The sequence below is a fragment of the Magnolia sinica genome, chromosome 15 (assembly GCF_029962835.1).
Source record: "Magnolia sinica isolate HGM2019 chromosome 15, MsV1, whole genome shotgun sequence".
Lineage (NCBI taxonomy): Eukaryota > Viridiplantae > Streptophyta > Magnoliopsida > Magnoliales > Magnoliaceae > Magnolia > Magnolia sinica.
The window spans coordinates 987,643-1,006,092 of record NC_080587.1 but is presented as its reverse complement, the minus strand read 5'-3'; positions in this window follow the sequence as shown (position 1 = coordinate 1,006,092).

Genomic DNA, 18,450 nt, shown 5'->3' with positions numbered 1-18,450 from the left:
TCCACGGTTAAAATATTCATGGGGCTACATAAGTTTTGAATCAAGATAATATTTGTGTTTTTAGTTCATCCAAATATTAATGAAATTATGAACAGTATGAATGTCATATAGACATCACTTTAGGCCTTGGAGAGGTTTCAACGGTGACTTGTAATTATGATATGGTTATTCTAGCAAAAGTTTATTTGAAATTTTTATTTTTAAAAATTAAGATTTATAATAGTTTTATTAGAATTAAAAAAAAATTATTTTTATAATTATGAATTTTTATTTTATTTTTTTTCTTTATCAATAGTGTCCACATTTATAAATCAAATTATTTTCTATTTTTATTAAAATTTTACTATTTTTTATAATTATGAATTTCTATTTCATTTTTTCTTTCTCAATAGTGTCCGCATTTATAAATCAAATTATTTTCTATTTTTATTAAAATTTATTTTTCTTTCTTTACCAATTCAAAAATTCTCTGCGAGGAATCGCATAAGCTCCATGGAATCGGAGTAGTTATCATTGAGAAAGATTGTGTTCCACCTTATCACGTTCATCCCTGCGTCAATATTAATCTAGTGGTGGGGCCCACCTAATCTAGTGGTGGGGCTTACCTAACGAGTGGAAGGTGATCTTCATCTGGAATATGGGTGGACGGCGAAGCACCCGCATCCCAAAAGGTGGACGACTTAGAAGAAACCTGCCACATGTCCACATTCAATTAGCACGTGCGCGCCGCACTGAATTTTCGCATATGTTCATCTTCATGGTGGGGTCCACCTTATTCACCACTTAGATTTGCCGCACTCGTGCCGTATTGGCACGTGTGCTCGGTGCAAAGGCGCATGCAACTAGTTGCTACAGGGAGACCGTGCAACTAAAAAAGATTTGTGGGGCCCATCGAGATATGTGTGTCAAATCCACTCCGTCTATCATTTGGATCATCTCATTTCAGAGCATGATACCAAAAATAATTCTGATCCAAAACTCAAGTGGGCCACACTACTTGGGAAACTGGGGATTGGGATGTCTACCGTTAAAACCTTCTTGGAGACCATCAGGGTTTTGAATCAGGCTGATATTTGTTCTCCTCCCTTCATCCTGGTGGGACTCTTCTCATGAACGCTTTGGATGTTGTATAAACATCACAGTGTCCAAGGAAGTTTCAATGGAGTCATCTCCATCCCACTCTTTCATGTGGTGAGGCGAACTTCAGTTTTGGACCGGGATGTTTTCTTGGGTTGACGTGGTAGAATGAGCTTGCACAAATGATGGACGGTGTGGATTTCATGCAAAAATAATGGTGGGCCCACAGAGCTTTTCCTACCGGGCTCCTTGATTTCAAACCTCGAAGAAGAAAAACGCAACAAGCGCCTCATTCACTAAGCAATACTTGTTTTGGCCGCATTATGTTCCAGCTAATTTTATTCTTTTCACCAGCTAATTTTAGAGCGTGGGATTAAAATTGAAGCATATCCAAAGTTCAAGTGGACCAAAACACATGAAATAGTGTGAATTGAACACATGCCCCTAAAAACTTCTTGGGGATGGCAGGAGTTTTAGATAAGTTGGTATTTACGTTTTCCTTCATCAATGTTTACCTGATCTTATGAATAGTTTAGGATCTTATGAATAGTTTGGATGACAAATAAACATCATTGTGAGTCTTTGGAGAGTTTTGGATATGCTTTAATTTTGAGTTCATGCCCTAAAATGATATGAAAAAACAAGCAAAAAATATAAATAAGATAAATACATCCAAGGTGGGCCCCACAGAGTTGATCAAGGGGTAGATACCTCGTTTCAACACCGAGGTCTTGGTATGGATTCGCTTGTAGGGGTGGCTAATATTGAAGCGTGAACTGACCGTGGGTGTACTAACAAGCTGAAAAAAAATTAAAAAAGTGAGCCCCACAGAGTTTACTCCGTGCATAGCATACCCTCATTAATCCACTACCCAAATTAGGATGTGATCTTGAAAATGAGAAAGATCAATACTTAGAAGCGGATTCCGTGGGGAGTAACTCACTACGCTTAGCGTACTAGCTTTGTGAGGTACACCATGATTTATGTATTTTATCCGCTCCGTCCATCCATTTTCCAATATAATTTTAGGGCTTGAGCCAAAAAATAAAGCATATAAAATGTTCAAATGGACCACACCACATGAAATAGTTGAATTGAACTTCAACCATTGAAAATTTCTTAGGAGCACAAAAGTTTTGGATCAAGCTTATATTTATGTTTTCTGTTCATCCATGTTTGTATGATCTTATGAACAGGTTAGATGACAAATAAACATAACTGTGGGGCCTAGAAAGGTTTCAACGGTGGAAATCATTATCCCCACTATTTCTTGTGGTATGATCCACTTGATCTTTAGATATGCTTCAATTTTGGGCTCAACCCCTTAAATTATATGGAAAGACATATGAACGACATGGATATACCACATACATTCAAGGTGGGCCCAACTGATTTTACTATGTACTGAGTAACTTAGTATCCAATCCGATTTCCTAAAAGTCAAGCCTACCTTGAAGATAGAAACACCAACCACTAAGATAGAAACACCAACCACTAAAACTGAGAGCCCACTTTGTACTCCAACCCATCCACAAGGTGATTCCCTAAGAGTTAGGAAAAACACAAATATCATCCTAATCCAAAACTCACATGGCCTAATAAGATTTTGATATTGGCCATTTAATTTTCACCCTTTCTTGTGTTGTGGTCCATATCAAAGGATCGTTATGGCATCCGCCACAGCTTTGGGTAACACGGGCTCCATGTGAAAGGGACCACACTTAGTTCGCTTGTCAATTTCTTGGTTGAAGCATATATTCAGTCAAAAGAGTCTTATTATTCGTTTCCAAGAACAACAAAAAAAGGGTCCAAAATAGGAGTGGCAATGGACCAGGTCCGACAGTTGGGACCAGGCTTGAAATCGAGGCCCGACACTAGAGCTGGGCTAAGCCCTGGCTCGTTGGTCCTATCAAATTATTAGGTGGGTCGTGGTTATAATCCTTCAATGACACTTGTTAATGATTCTCATGGTTATAATCATTTAAAGACACTTGTTAATGATTCTCTATCGATGGTACTTGTATAGTTTAAAAATAATCATAGGACCAAGGTCATGTTTTAACTATCCAAATCAAAGTTTATATATAAGATTTATTGTAATGGGAGGAAGTATCTAAATTTATTTATTTTTTAAAATTGGGCTATTAAAAACCTCTCATCATGTAACTCTTTAAATTATGGGGTCGAGTTATGCTTTAATGATCCAAACCATTTATGTGGAATTTATTATGATTAGAGGTGTGCAGGATTCAACCAGGCTCGTCGGATCTGACTTGACTAAACCGGTCGGATCCGACTCAATCTAAACCGATAGCCAGGGTCAGGTCGGATCGAGTAGACCCACTCGGATCTGACGCCTGACCAAGTCGAGTTCGAGTCATGTAGCAACTCGATCCGATCCAATCCGAAATCCGATCGGGTCAGATCCAATTCGATCTGAACCGGAATTAGATAGTATAAAAGCAAAATTTTCTCTTTTTTTTTTAAAAAAACCTTTACCCTTCTTCTACTCAAACCCTAACCCGACCTGTGCTAATACCGCACCGAACTCGATTGGAATCTAGGCTACTCAACAGCCCAACACCCTATCTTCACTAGTCATCCTCGTCCCTTCATCAGGTAAGTTCCATTTATATGTTTTTTTTTTTTTTTGCTATTTTCGAGTTCCCGCCCTGGCTTGGGATGTCGAGTGTGGCCATGCAAGCCGTTGGTAGCCCGCCCTGGCTCGGGACGTCGGGTGAAGCCATGCAAGCTGCTGGTGGCCCGCCTTGGATCAAGACATCAGTCGTGGCCCACCCTGGATCGAGACGGACGCAGATATCTCAAACCATTTATGTGGAATTTATTATGATAGAAGGATATCTTAATAAATAAATAAAATCTTAAATTGGCGCTGCTAAAAATGGTTGATCTTCTAACCTATTATTATAGCGTTGGCCCTTCCTATTACAACTAGGGCTTAAAAGGATTAGGGCTAGGCTAGGGCAAGCCGACGCAGATGGGGTACTACCTCCATTGGGACCTACTTAGAGACGGACAATCATGTCAGGAGCTCTATGGGGCTTACTATGATCTATGTGTTTTATCCATGCTGTTCATCTATTTTGATAGATTATTTTAGGGCATGAGTCCAAAAGGGATGCAGATCAAAAGCCTAAGTGGACCACACCACATGACTTAGTGAGGATTGAACACTTACTGTTGAGACCTTCCTAGGGCCCACCATGATGTTTATTTGCTATCCAACTTGTTCATAACATCACATAGACGTGCATGAATCGAAAACATAAATATTAGCTTGACACAACACTTGTAGCCCCCGGGAAGTTTTCAACGGTATGATTTAAATCCCCACTGCTTCATGTGGTGTGGTCTACTTAAACCTTAGATTTGCATCCTTTTTAGGTTGTGCCCTAAAATCATCCGTCAAAATAGACGGCGTGGATAAGACACATACAACACAACCGGTTAGCATTACAGATCTTACTATTGTATTATGACCTATCTACAGAGGGTCCCTCCATCTGGACCATTCAGCCCAATTCAATGGACCATACCTAGAAGATGGTGCTGAATGGAGATTTATATTATCTGATCTATCATCCATTTTTAGATGGCTTGAGATCAAGATCTAGATTGGTTGATTGGTCCAAAGTACATCTTTCGATGGCCACCAATCATTAGATTTAGCTCCAGATATCCTCTCATACTTGATTTAGATGAACAAGTGTTCGGTCAAAATTATCTAATCAATCTGATTATGACTACTGTCTGCAAGACCTCTTTTCTGATCCAAACCGTTGATATTGTGAGAATATCCTCGGATGAAGGAATGTCCCAATAATGTATGAGGTTCCATTCAACCTTTCTATGGACACAGATAGACAGTTAAGATTAATTTGATGTAGAAAGAAAGGGCCAGAGAACAAAGCATTGGTTAGTTTCAATCTAGTAGATTCTTTGAAGCAATCACTATCCATCCTCCGACCGGACCCATCATACCAACGGTCCGGATCACAGCGCAGTTGGCCCCACATGTACAAATCTAGACTCGCGTTGTCGATAAGTGTACCATTCCAGATATCCGTTAACCTGAAGTATAAAAATCTTTGAGCATTACCATTGAAACTTTAAATATTCTAAAAACTTATACGTGAAATCATGTTTCTAAGTATCGAATATTGAAAAAACTTCAAATAAATCTTTTTGAGATAGATCAAGCTATACAATTTTGATTAAATACACTTACGGAGTTAACAAATATGTCAAATACTCAGATTACTGAAACATCGGGTCTAACGCTATGATATAATCATCTAAGGCTCCGATTTAGTCAACCTATCACTGACTAATAAAGACAACCGTAATCAAATAAAGACCTAACTAAAGCCAAGACAATTAAATACTGAATCTTGATTAACAGACCAAACTAACTCAGTTACTCTCTTAGCTTAAGAACTAATGATTTTATGGTTATTATGATCGAATAATTATTTTCGCTAATTACAAATACGTCACACTGTGAATGTAGCTAATCCAAATCTTATCTATTGCATACGAGAAATCTCACAATTTAATTCATTATAGATATGTTAGGATTAATTAAATAAGCTCTACACCACTTGTTAGTGGGCTGCTAGACTCATAGGAATCTCGATCGCCGAATCCAATGCCGACAGCCTCCGTAGTACCCCATTCTTGGCTCCCAGTGCCCATATGCCAGGTTCCGATCTTGGGATCCTATAAGGAGGATTTTTCAATGTACATTTATCTCGTAAGAAGCATAACCATAAGTTTAACCAAATCACAAAAGCAACATCATCATCACATATCTACTAATATAAACTTTGAATACAATGCTGAAAGGGAAATGCATATGTCAAAATAAAATCAAAGCTCTAGAAGACAATACACGCTCCAAGCCCAATGCCACTGCGACCAATGCTACTTGCACGCATCTATCGTGCATAAACTTATAGAAAGCTTAGAGGGTGGTGAAAGTGTGTGCGCAAGATAAGTGCCAAGCACACAAATACAACATCATATTTATACAATGTCGAAAATACTGGCGAGATCATGAATAATATGATATCAGAGTAAGCAGAAATACTGACAAGTCCATGAGTCATACAATATTAAAGTACGCAATACAAATCAACTGTATAAATGAGTAGTCATAAAGAGTTAAGTATCAGATACTGATGATGCAATATCATATGCAATTCTGAAAAGCTACGAATACCATCAGCCTCAATTAAGTCATATGAATGCAGAAACATAGTAACCCAGAATGTCATATGATGAGGATGTAATGCAATATGCAATATGTAGTGCGAATAAAATGACCAAGTTGCAATGTGAAGTCGGGATGATAGTACGTGGTATCGCAGGTTATGAGACCTATTACAAAGGACTTCTATCCAAACCAGTCCCATACCTAAATTTGGATAGATAGACTCAATGTGGTAAGCGCCCCAATCGAAATCCTGGCCATTGTGAAGGTACACGTAACAAATAGTTGCGCACCACCAGCCCGAGTGGATAGTGAATGAATGAGTATGCAACTCCTGCTCCACAAATCAGTATTGTACATCTCTGGGATCATCACCGGGGTCTAATACACTATACATGCAATCGCCACCCACTGACGCTCGACCATGCAAGTAAAAAAGACCTCATTATCCATCTGGCCAGTAGTTAGTCAATATTTATCCGGCACGTCGATAGCGGACTCATTCACGAGCTGGTCAAACTCAACCTAGCTATACCCCTTACCCTCGGGCAGGTAAGGCCACACCCGCTCCCAACCGACCACGATACAGTGGGAGACGCGGCCTCCTGGTATTCGGCACTCGGGCACTCATGTATCCACTCGGTCTCGACGTTAGGGCGTCCTCTGGTACCAATAGGGTTTATGAATTTTCACCCAGGGTCATTTATGGCAGCCCGATACTAGTAACAGATTTTTGGTGTCCCATCTGGCCATCCACGACATGACTGTGGAGGCTACGACCCTAATATTGCTAGAGCGTACAGTAATCACAATACACAATGCAAGATGCATAAGTCATACAATCCAGTCATGCATCAATCCTGCGCATACCGTGCGCTCATGTGAGACAATCTCCGCCTATCAGGGAGTCTCATAAACCACCGACACTATGACATATGCAATGGTCAATCATATCTCATAACAAACATGCAGATGATACGTATAGGCATGTATCATGATGCTATGCTGTCACATACTTATAATCGGTATCAATAACAGGCATCGACAATGGGCCTCGACAATGTGGCAATTTAACCAACATTGCTCCCAAGGAATGACCCACATAGAGCCTAACATATAGTGGACTCATGACCTCACACAAGGGTCAAATATACAATATCATGGGCCTCACTCAAGAGCTTAATACACATCACGATGGGCCTTTCACATGGGCCTAACATACATCACAATGGGCTCCACCGCCTGGCCCTCAAAAGCATCACATGGGCCTCATCACATGGGCCTCATATACATCACATTGGGCCTTAAACACGGGCTAAATGCACATCACAACGAGCCTCAAATACGGATAGCATATACATCACATTGAGCCTCAAACACAGGCCGAATGCACATCACAATGAGCCTCAAATACGGGCCGCATATACATCACATTGGGCCTCGACAATCGGCCTCAATATCCGGCCTCGACAATCGGAATCAGCCTCGATAATTGACCTCAACAATCGGCCTCAACAATTGGTATCGACAATCGGAATCGGCCTCGACAATCGAAATCAGTCTCAATAATCGAAATCGGTATTGACAATCGGAATCAGCCTCGATAATTGGTCTTAACAATTAGAATCGGTATCGACAATCGGAATCGAAATCGATCTCGAGAATCGGCCTCAACAATCAGAATCGGCCTCGATAATCAGAATCAGTATCGACAATTAGAATCGACTTCAATAATCGACCTCAATAATCAGAATCGGTGAGAATGGGCCTAACAAGGCTTAAGGGAAGGTCACAATATGAACATCTAACCATCATTTCTCATCAATGTGGACATTCAACCAACATCGCTCCCAAGAAGTAACCCACACAGGGCTTAACATATAGTGGGCCCCTGGCCTCTCACAAGGGCCTCATACATAACATAATGGGCATCATTGTATGGGCCGAAAATATATCACAATGGGACATGAATACATCAAGTCAGGCCTCATTCAAGGGTCAGAATATATGGTCTTCAAATACACAACAGGTGGGCCCTGCACATGGGCCATAAATACATAACATGGGCCTCATTCCTGGGTCACGTATACAACTCAATGGGCTGCACATATGGGCAGGAAATATATCACAATGGGCTACGACCTATGGGCCTCAATATACATCATAATGGGTCTCACTCAAGGGCTTAATACAATCACGATGGGTCTCACTCATGGGCTACATATACATCAAGTGGGCCACATCGTATGGGCCGCACCAATGGGCCTCATATATATTAAGTGGACCACATCAATGGGCCTCAGGTACATCTAGTGGGCCACATCACATGGGCCGCACCAATGGGCCTCATATATATCAAGTGGGCCGCATCAATGGGCCTAGAAAAATGGATGAACCGTGTGCATGCAACACACACATTATGGTAGGCCGCACAAATGAACAGCATAGATATACAATACATGCATCAATGGTAGGCCGCACAAATGAACGACATAGATATACAATATATGCATCAATGGTAGGTCGCACAAATGAACGGTATGGATATACAATACATGCATCAATGGTAGGCCGCACATGGCACCGTCCAGCCCACGCAGCACCATCCAGATGAACAGTGTGTAGATACAGCACATACATCATGTGGGCCCACGTAACACTGCCCAGATGGACGGCGTGGATAACAATTACATCATGGCTAGCCCCACATGGGTGGACGGTGTATACAACACATATTATCAAGGCAGGCCCCACCGTCCGCTGCTACAGGACAGTGGGAATACAACAGATACATTAAGGTGGGTCCCGCCGTCCCATGTGCGGACGGTGGACAAAATACATACATCAAGTGCGTCCCACCGTCCCAGCTAGACGGTGGAGATGTAATACGTACATCAAGATGGATCCCACCGTCCGCTGTTACAGGACGGCGGAGATCAAATACATTAGGGTGGGGTCCACGCGTGTGGACGGTGTAGATCATCAACACATACACCATGCATGGGACCCATAGAACTTTGCTGACGTCCTTAGCAACTGAAAGGAGGTGGGGTCCACATAGATGGACGGTCTGGATCATCAGACCCCACCTGCTGACGTCAATATATCAGCTATATGCTGGTGTGAGCTGGCCCAATACCGTCCAAATGATGGACGGTTTGGATCATCTACCACAAGATGGTGGCCACGTGGATGGGATCCACGGGTGGATGAAATACATACAGTAAAGGTGGGTCCCACGTGGAGCCCACCATAATGTTATATATATAATATAAAAATACTATTATTATATTATTTTATTTTATTGTTGTTTTGAAGGACCCCAGCGTCCAGCCCTGGACGGCCTGGATGTAAAGAACATACATTCAAGGTGGTACACTGTCTAGAGATGAACGGTGCTGATACAACTCATGTGTTGTGGTGGGGTCCACACGTCCCACGTGTGAATGGTGGGTATACAACACATCATCAAGGTGGTTACTCAAAGCTCTACCCATCCCAGCAAGATGGATGGACGGTTTGGATGGAAAACATCCATCATGGAGGTCCACATGCTGCACTCAGTACGTCACCAAGGTGGGCCCCACGTCCCCTTTCAAAATAGACGGACAGCAGGGATATATAATACATATCTCAAAGGTGGGCCCCACCCCACACGTGCTACATATGTGGGTGGGTCTCACCCGTCAGAAAAACGGACGGGCGGACTGGATGTAACACTACCTCGTGATCGGACACCCGGAATTTGCTGACGTCCTGCAACAACAAGCTGCTGGGTGAGGGTTCTCCAACCAATCCACTGCCATACAAGGTGGGTCCCATGTCCTGATGGACGGTGGAATATAACACATACACCATGGTGGTTCCACCGTCCTTACTGGACGGTGGTAGATATAACACCTTCATCATGTGGGGTTCACATCTAGGGACTGGACGTGGATGAAACACTGCATCAGGTGCGTCCACGTGGTATGGCCCACCTGTTTAGCTTAACATAATATTTTTGTTCTCTCCATCCAGGCCTGTCCAAACGGACAGGCAAGTGGATCCTACTCGCTGGACAGATAGCATGGATAAAATAATTACGTCATGTGCGGCCCACGTTCACGTGGCTGGACGGCATGGATATGCGGCACATGCATCAGGTGGGCCACACACTCCAAACAGATGGACAATGTGGGCAATGCATATCATCAAGGTGGGCCATCAAAAGAAGAAGAAGAAGAAGAAGAAGAGAGAGAGAGAGAGAGAGAGAGAGAGAGAGAGAACGGTGAAGATGGGAGGGACCCCGCCACTATGGGCCCCTCTTTGATACAAGGCATACATCAAGATGGGTCCCACCACATGTGGGCCCTCAAAACATCAAATCCCAAAAAAACACCTACCATTGATCTCCTCTTCCTTCTTTCGCCAATACGATCTAGAGCTCCAAGGGGTGCGATTCAACGGTCGAGATCGGCTTTGAAGGGTTGGATTGAGTAGTAGGGAGTGGGCCACACAAAGCTTCTCTCATGGAGGTGGGGACGTTGGAGTTGCTTGGGAGAATGGGAGAGATGAGAGAGATAAGAGAGATGAAAGAGATGGGAGATGGGAGTGATGGGTGAGTGAGTGATGAGAGTACTTGTGTAAGAGAGAGAGTTGACTTTGGGATGGGTGGTTGTACTTGGGGATGGGTGTGAGTGATTGGAATGATGTGTACTTGATTGATGTGATTAATGGGATATTCTCTTGGAATTGCATCGCGCGGTGTTTTCCTCGAACTGAATGCCGACCCACATATCCTGGCCCAGGTATCGCCTCGGCGCGCAAGACACCGCGTTAAAACCACAGCGACGGCGGGGTCGCAAGGGTATAAGTCTCGGATTGAGCCAACTCTGAAATACGGGACACGACTTAGGGTCGTGCGCAAATGCCGATAACAGATCGCGGGTCGCCGGAATTCCACCGGAGGACCACGGAGGCCTACAAAATGGTACGGGCTAGGATACGGGTCTTAAAAAGACTGTGCGCCGAATTGTTTAACTTAGACTCAAAAGCTGAGTGTATAAGATGTGTGAATTCCTCTATAAACTGCCAAAAAGTTAAATAATTATATGCATCTAAACTCTACCAAAATTTGACGTTTGATGACCGTCAAATTAATTTCTAATTATGCAATTGATTGGTGCATCGAAATGACAGATTGATCATATCTTTTAATGCAGCATCCGGCTCACCCCCTTTCTGGTACTCGAACACCTGCACAGGAAGAGGATAAAGGAGACCCTGACTGATGCAGGGGAACCTCCAACGCCAAAGTCAGACCTAAAATTTGGATCTAGTAATTTGATAAGAGCTTAAGGGTGACAATGTGTGTGTACCTTTCGCCTTTAGGCATTTCTTATTTATAGGAGGGATGTGATCCCGCAGTTGGAGACCCTTCCTTGGAGAGGATTGATCATTATCCGGGAAGATCCCAAGATCTTTGATCTCCTAGATTTTCAAGATCAGAGATTATCCTCCGAGGATCATGGAGGACAGATCTTTAATATTGAGCTAAGTCTTCGGCTCGGTTTTGGGTCGGAATTCGCCTCCCTATCATTGACCGACCTTGCAACGTTGGCTTGTCCGAATGGCTCGTACTGACCAATTCATGCCTTAGTTATACTATGGTCGACCGACAAGATGTTGATCCTCAATTGGCTACCGGCTGAGGTCGATCCGTACTGATGTCTGACCTAGAGGCTAGGTCGGGCCCAGGTCGAGCCTAAGTATGGTCGATCTGCATCAAATCTATGATCGACCTAGAGATAGGGTCGATATTATGTGGCCTCCGACGGGCCTTTTGAGTGGCCTTAAGGCTGTATCGATCTCCTTGGAGGCCTCAGCTCTTGGCTTGGGACATGTGGGACTCGGTCAAGCTCGGCGCCTAGTGTGTCCGGGCCATGTCAGGAGAGTTGGTCCATTCTATAAGCTGAGTTATCGACTTGTCATATTTTTTCCCAACAGTATCCATAGGTAAATCTAGTTATCTGCCTACCAAGATAAATAGACCCAAAAAATTCAGAGATTATTTGAAATTCAAATATGCCACAACACGTGAATATTAGATTTTAAATGTGATTATACATTGCTCCCTATGGTGTGTCCCACCTAAGTTTTATACCGGGACGATTCTTGAAATGTACGGTGTACTTGAGGAGACACGGTTGGATTCCACATGCACATCATAGGTGGGCCCCAAATAGCCCAAACGGTCATGATCATTCCCCAAAGAGAACTATTCCATGGGCATTTATCTCTATCAGATGAGATCCACCCATCCACGGCCCCACTTGTTTATGTTCTTGATTCTCTTTACAGCTATCGTTTGACAACAGCCCTTTGGATGTTCTTATCTTCTGAAGATGTGGTCCACTTGTGGGGCCCACGTCAGAAATTCTCTCATGCATTATGGAACCTTTAGAAAGCTAGAAAGCTATACCTTTCTTTTTCAAAACAATCTCAGTCGTAGGTTTGGGACCAAGAGAAACCTCTTCCTAAGGAGAGAAGAAAACGGCATTTGTACATTTTAAACCACTTCTTTTGATGTGTGGCCCACCAAGCTCTGTACAAAGCACCACACAATAAGAACTTTAATGCAACACATTCCATGGGTCTCTTTTACAAGGCATATGTTCATTTCGTAGGTGAAGCGGATTGGGTGGTGAGGCACTGTGGGGCCCACCATGATGCATGTGTTTTATCCACGCCGTCCATCCTCTTTATCAGCTCGTTTAAGGCATGAGACCCAAATATGAAGAAGATAAAGAGTTTAAGAGGGCCACACAACAGGAAGCAATGGTGATTGAACGGCCACAATTAAAAACTTATTAGGGTCCACAAAAGCTTTAGGTCAAGTTGATATTTGTGTTTTCGCTTCATCCATGTCTGTGTGACCTTCTCAACGGGTTGGATGGTAAATAAACATTACGGTGGGCCCTAGGAATGTTTCAATAGTGGGTGTCATTTTCCCACTATATCCTATGGTGTGGTCCACCTGAGCTTTGGATATGGTTCTTTTTAGGGATGATTATATAAAATGATCTTAAAAAATGGATGGTCGGCATGGATATAAAATAAATAAATAAAGGTGGACCCCACAGTGCTACCACCCTATCCACTTCCTATATAATCTTATCATCACAACCGAATCCACTTCCTATATGATCTTATCATCAACAACCGATCACATCAACTTTCATATTCAGCCCTTCTTTCCGGACAAAGTGCTATATGTATAAGATATCCACACCGTACAAATGGTGGGCCCCACCGTGAAGATTGTATAGGAATCAATGGACAGCCGGTGGGAATTCGAGTCAACATACAGTTGTGGGCCACACCTAACAAGTGGATTGGCCTGAATTTCAATCCATGGATTCATGGTGTGGAAGACCTTTGTACGGCTGGGATATCCGACACGTGTGATGGGTGGATGGGAAAGATGGGGCTTCCTCTGAGAGTTCACATACATCGCCTGCATCTTGTTCTAGTGTATCTCAGTCTAGGCGATTTGCAGGGTTTCCACAGATTTTCAGTTTATACAAGTAGGGCCCACTGTTCAGTCGATCCAGACTGTTGGTCTGTTGGGCCCAACGGATGGATCAACCATGTTTGAAAATTATCCTTGATGGGATCATCTGGACCTTTCAATTTATGGCCTGAAAATAGACGGTCATTAAGAGAAATGCGGCAATATTCCACGTTCTTGTATTTAACTTTAAAAAAGCTCAGGATTGATGGGTTCGGTTCTTCCGTTCAAGAAGAAAGGTGCAGCCCATGGTTCAGCAATCCAGACCGTTGGATGGTTGCATCACACCGTGGATGGGCCCTGCCCAGAAAATGCAGACAATAAGATCGTCTTAGCGCTTCGAACTATTGACGATTGAGAAGAGAAATATGAAAAATGCCCACCTTCAAGATTGATGGCTAAGATCTTCCAATCTGGTTGGTAATCTGGACCATACCATGCGCCCATAAAATATGAATAGGTGGTGCCTACCGTGATCTCTATGAGAAATCTATACCGTCCATCCGTCTTGTTTGCTCATATTAGGACATGAGCCAAAAAATGAGGGAGTTCCAAAACTGAAGTGGGCCACACGACAGGAAACGGTGATGATTGAACACCCACCGTTGCAAGATTCGTGGAGCCAAAAAAAATTTGGATGGAGCAAATATTTGTTTTTTAAGTTCATCCCAGAGGGAATGACCTTATGAACGGTTTAGATGGCATATAAACATCACGGTGGACCCTGGGAAGGTTTCAACGGTTTAGATGGCATATAAACATCACGGTTAATTATATTACTGACCTGAGGCTTTTACACAGTATAGGCGGGTTTTTTTACATTCTAATAAGTGGGGCCGATGCTCCCATAATCCAGACCATTGATCTGTTGTCTCCCAACGTGGATGGCTCATGCCCCAAAATTCGTCTAGATTGGAAGATCCCATCCACAGATTTTGGTTCTTTTTTCAGTTGAATGTTGACCACTACTGTATCTCTTCTTAGCAGTCTATTTCCAGGCCACACCTGAATGTTGAGTCAACCATCGGTTCTCCATTGATTCCAATGGTGTGGCCCAGGTGATTATCGAAACAGACTGATTTTTGTGCCAGGTGATCTTCATGGTGGGGTCCACCGGTTTAACGGCACTGATGTCCTCCACAAAATCCGCATTGGTCGGGAAAGGTGGACAAGATCCAGACCACCGATCTGTAGGCCCACTGCATATGTATCATAGCCCAATAATTAGTTTGGTCACGTGACTGACTAGTGATGCGAAAATGGATCCGAAATTGGTGGGATTGGCTGGGCCCACACTTTCGGGTAGTAGGGCTATCAATGGGCCTGGCTGACTTGTTGGGCTTTTAGGCCCATCTTACTTTGGGCCGGGCTGGAGCTGTCTAAGTGCCTGTCGGGCCCAAGTCAGGTCCTTTCAGGGATTCAAGTGCATTTTTGTCATATATCAGACCTGATGGGCCACATAAACAACAGTCCAGATCTTGCGGAAGAGTGGCGATGGGGCATAATCATCACGGAATGGGTTAAGGCATGTTGTTTTTGCCCGATCCAGACTCACTCCCATGATTTACTATGGATGGCTAGGATCGCATAGACTCGACCACAGCCCGGCCTGGGCCTAGCGTGTGACGTCCCTACATGCTAGCTACGGTCCATCTGATTAATCGTGGGCCTAAAATTGAGGCCCGATATTAGATCGCTGGGCCCAGGTTAGAGCCCAATCCCGGCTACTTGGGTTCGGGCTAACCCAAATGACCTAACCCGTGTTTGGGTCTGGTTGAGTAAATTAGGGTTAGGTAAGACTGTCCATGGACTGAAAAAAAGTGGTGAATGATCATTAAAAGCTTTTTGTGTTTTGGCTTATCTTTGTAATTTTCTTTCATCCATCGGTGGTTGACCTTAGGAAGAATTTAGACGGCAAATAAATATTACAGATCTTTTGTCCCCTAGGAAGTTTTTAATGGTGGATGTCCAATCACCACTGTTTCATGTAGTGTGGTCCACCTGTGATTTAGATTTTAGGACCTCGTGATAAAATTAGATAGACAACATAGACATACAACGCATTATCAAGGTGGGCCCCAGGGTGAGGATAATACCCACTAAGGTTTTGTACCCTATTGGCCAAATACCTAATTTTATATATATATGTTTTTTTTTTCTTATTTGTCTGTTTGGCCATTCTGAGAAGATTTTAGGTATGGATTGGCTCCTCAGCCTTTGATTTTGTTTATGAATTAAGTGGAAAAGAGATATATAAAGTTTGTTATACTTAGATAGAAGACGTGGATTGAGCTTTTCTTAACTTGGCCTAGTATGAAAAATAATAAAATCATTATTTTCCACTTTAATATTCTTACTTTATTGCTTAATTGAGTGGGCCGTGCATGCATATGGAATTTGACATTTTAAAGGACCCAAGCCCAATAGGGTTGGCTAAGAATTGAAATGATATATTTATAAAATATAATAAGTTGTATATACAAAGTCAGCTCAACCAAGGTAAATATTGACTTTAAGGGTAAGGTAGGTAGAATTGCACATGAGTTGAATTGAGTCGAGCTTGGCACAATTTGACTCGGCTTGGCCAGTAGCTAACCCTAACTTGAACTCGGCTCACCTTGGTCCTCAAGCCTAACAAGCTCAATTTAAATCGATCAAGGCTAGCTCAAGTCGAGTTTGAACCCATGTGACATTTTATTAAATACATAAAGTGCATCTTTAATTTATCGCAAAATGCAAAATAGTAACATTATTTTATTAAACATTTGGTGAGCAGCATTACAATAAAGATACGAGGGCAATCTTATAATATAAACTTTTTTTTTTGGTGGTTTGTTTTGTATTTATTTATTTCTTGCCATCAGCCGATCTCACGGGGGAATGTATGCACCTAAAACAACACTTCATGGAGTCATTTTATCAGGCACTCAGTACGCAATGTTAATATCAAAATAACCAAGTCACTTAGTTGATTCGAGCCAAGTTGATTTGTGTTAAGGTTCAATCTAAGTCAAGTTGAGATTGGGCAAACTCGAACTCATCTCGAAAATTTTTTAAGCTCCAAAAATCAACTCGATCCAGTACAAATCCAATTTTAAGCCTGATGTAAGTCAAGCTTTTTTGAGTGGAGTGTGGAGTGAGTTGATCTAGCTAACTTAATTCATGTATAAACTCTACATATAAGTAAATTAATTTAGACCATGTATAGATAGACTCTTTAATCCTCTACTACTCTTAATAAAAAGGCGTGCAACATGTAATGAGCTTAAGATGATTAGGGGCATGCTTGGCCGGCCGAATCCCATGGGATTAGGAGGGATGAGATGGATTTTAAGGTAATGATGGTGGTGTCAATGGATTGGTTTAAGATCGATGGGATTGCTATATCTCGAGATAAATTTACTGGGTTTGTTTGGCATGCTTGGCATATCTTTGGATTTTACCTTCCAATCCGTTCAACCAACGGATGGAATTAATTTTAAGGTAATGATGGTGATGTCAGTGGATTGTTTTAAGATCCATGAGATTGCTATTTTAAGGCAATGATGGTGATGTCAGTGGATTGTTTTAAGATCCATGAGATTGCTTTTATCCTGGGACAAGTTCACCAAGTCTGTTTGGCTCATCATGCATGTCCAAGATCGGTCCAGCCAAACAGGCCTTAATAGTAAATATGCAGACTCCAAACTTATATTATACCTAAACTAATCAAAAATTTATAATATAGCATGTATAAACTTTTTAACAAGAATGATTATACGAAAGAACAATTAAAACTCGTGTTCCACGTGTTCCACGTGTGGTAACGCTGCCTTTTCAACCAGCCAATCCTTATGATATCCTCGCATGTAAGTGCGACCCGTGCTTCATCATCCAGACCGTTTATCTGATCACCAACTGTTGGATGGACCCTGCCTTAAAATCTCCATGATGGGAAGTTCCTATTCCTCCTGTTGGTAGCTTGCGAATTAGATGGTTTAAGGAAAAATAATAAAAAATAATCAACCGTCGATGTTCGGTGGGAGGATATAATCTTTCCAGACAGGAACTTGGTTTGTCCATGGAGGATCCATAAATATCGATGGCTTGGATTGGATCGCACTTTCATCGATGGTGGATCACTTGCTTCATCCATGTTTGATCCCATCACATCAACGGTGCGGATCACCGAACATCCATCCGCCTACTCGTCCAGACTCAAGTACGCAAGATTCTGTACATATCGAGTCAAGAATCATCTGATTCCTTCTCTAAATCCTAACCGTTCGATGAACCCACTGTCGTTTGTATGTCGGATGTGGACCACCGGTCAATTCTCTTTTAACCATTCTTTTGCTGGACAACAATTGGATGGTTAGGATGTTTCTGATCATGCTGCAAATCCAGGGTGGGCCATCAAAACCCGTAAGATAGGGGCCGTCAATAGATCACGTGTGACATGAACTCGGATCTGGACCGTATGTGGGATCCGTTGGGTTCTAGTAATCGGATCCGATTCAGGTTAGCTCTGATCTGGCTAAATCTAATCCGTTCGTAATAGGGCCTTCCATCTGATGAGAAGCCGACCTGGTCCCACTCGGATCGGAGC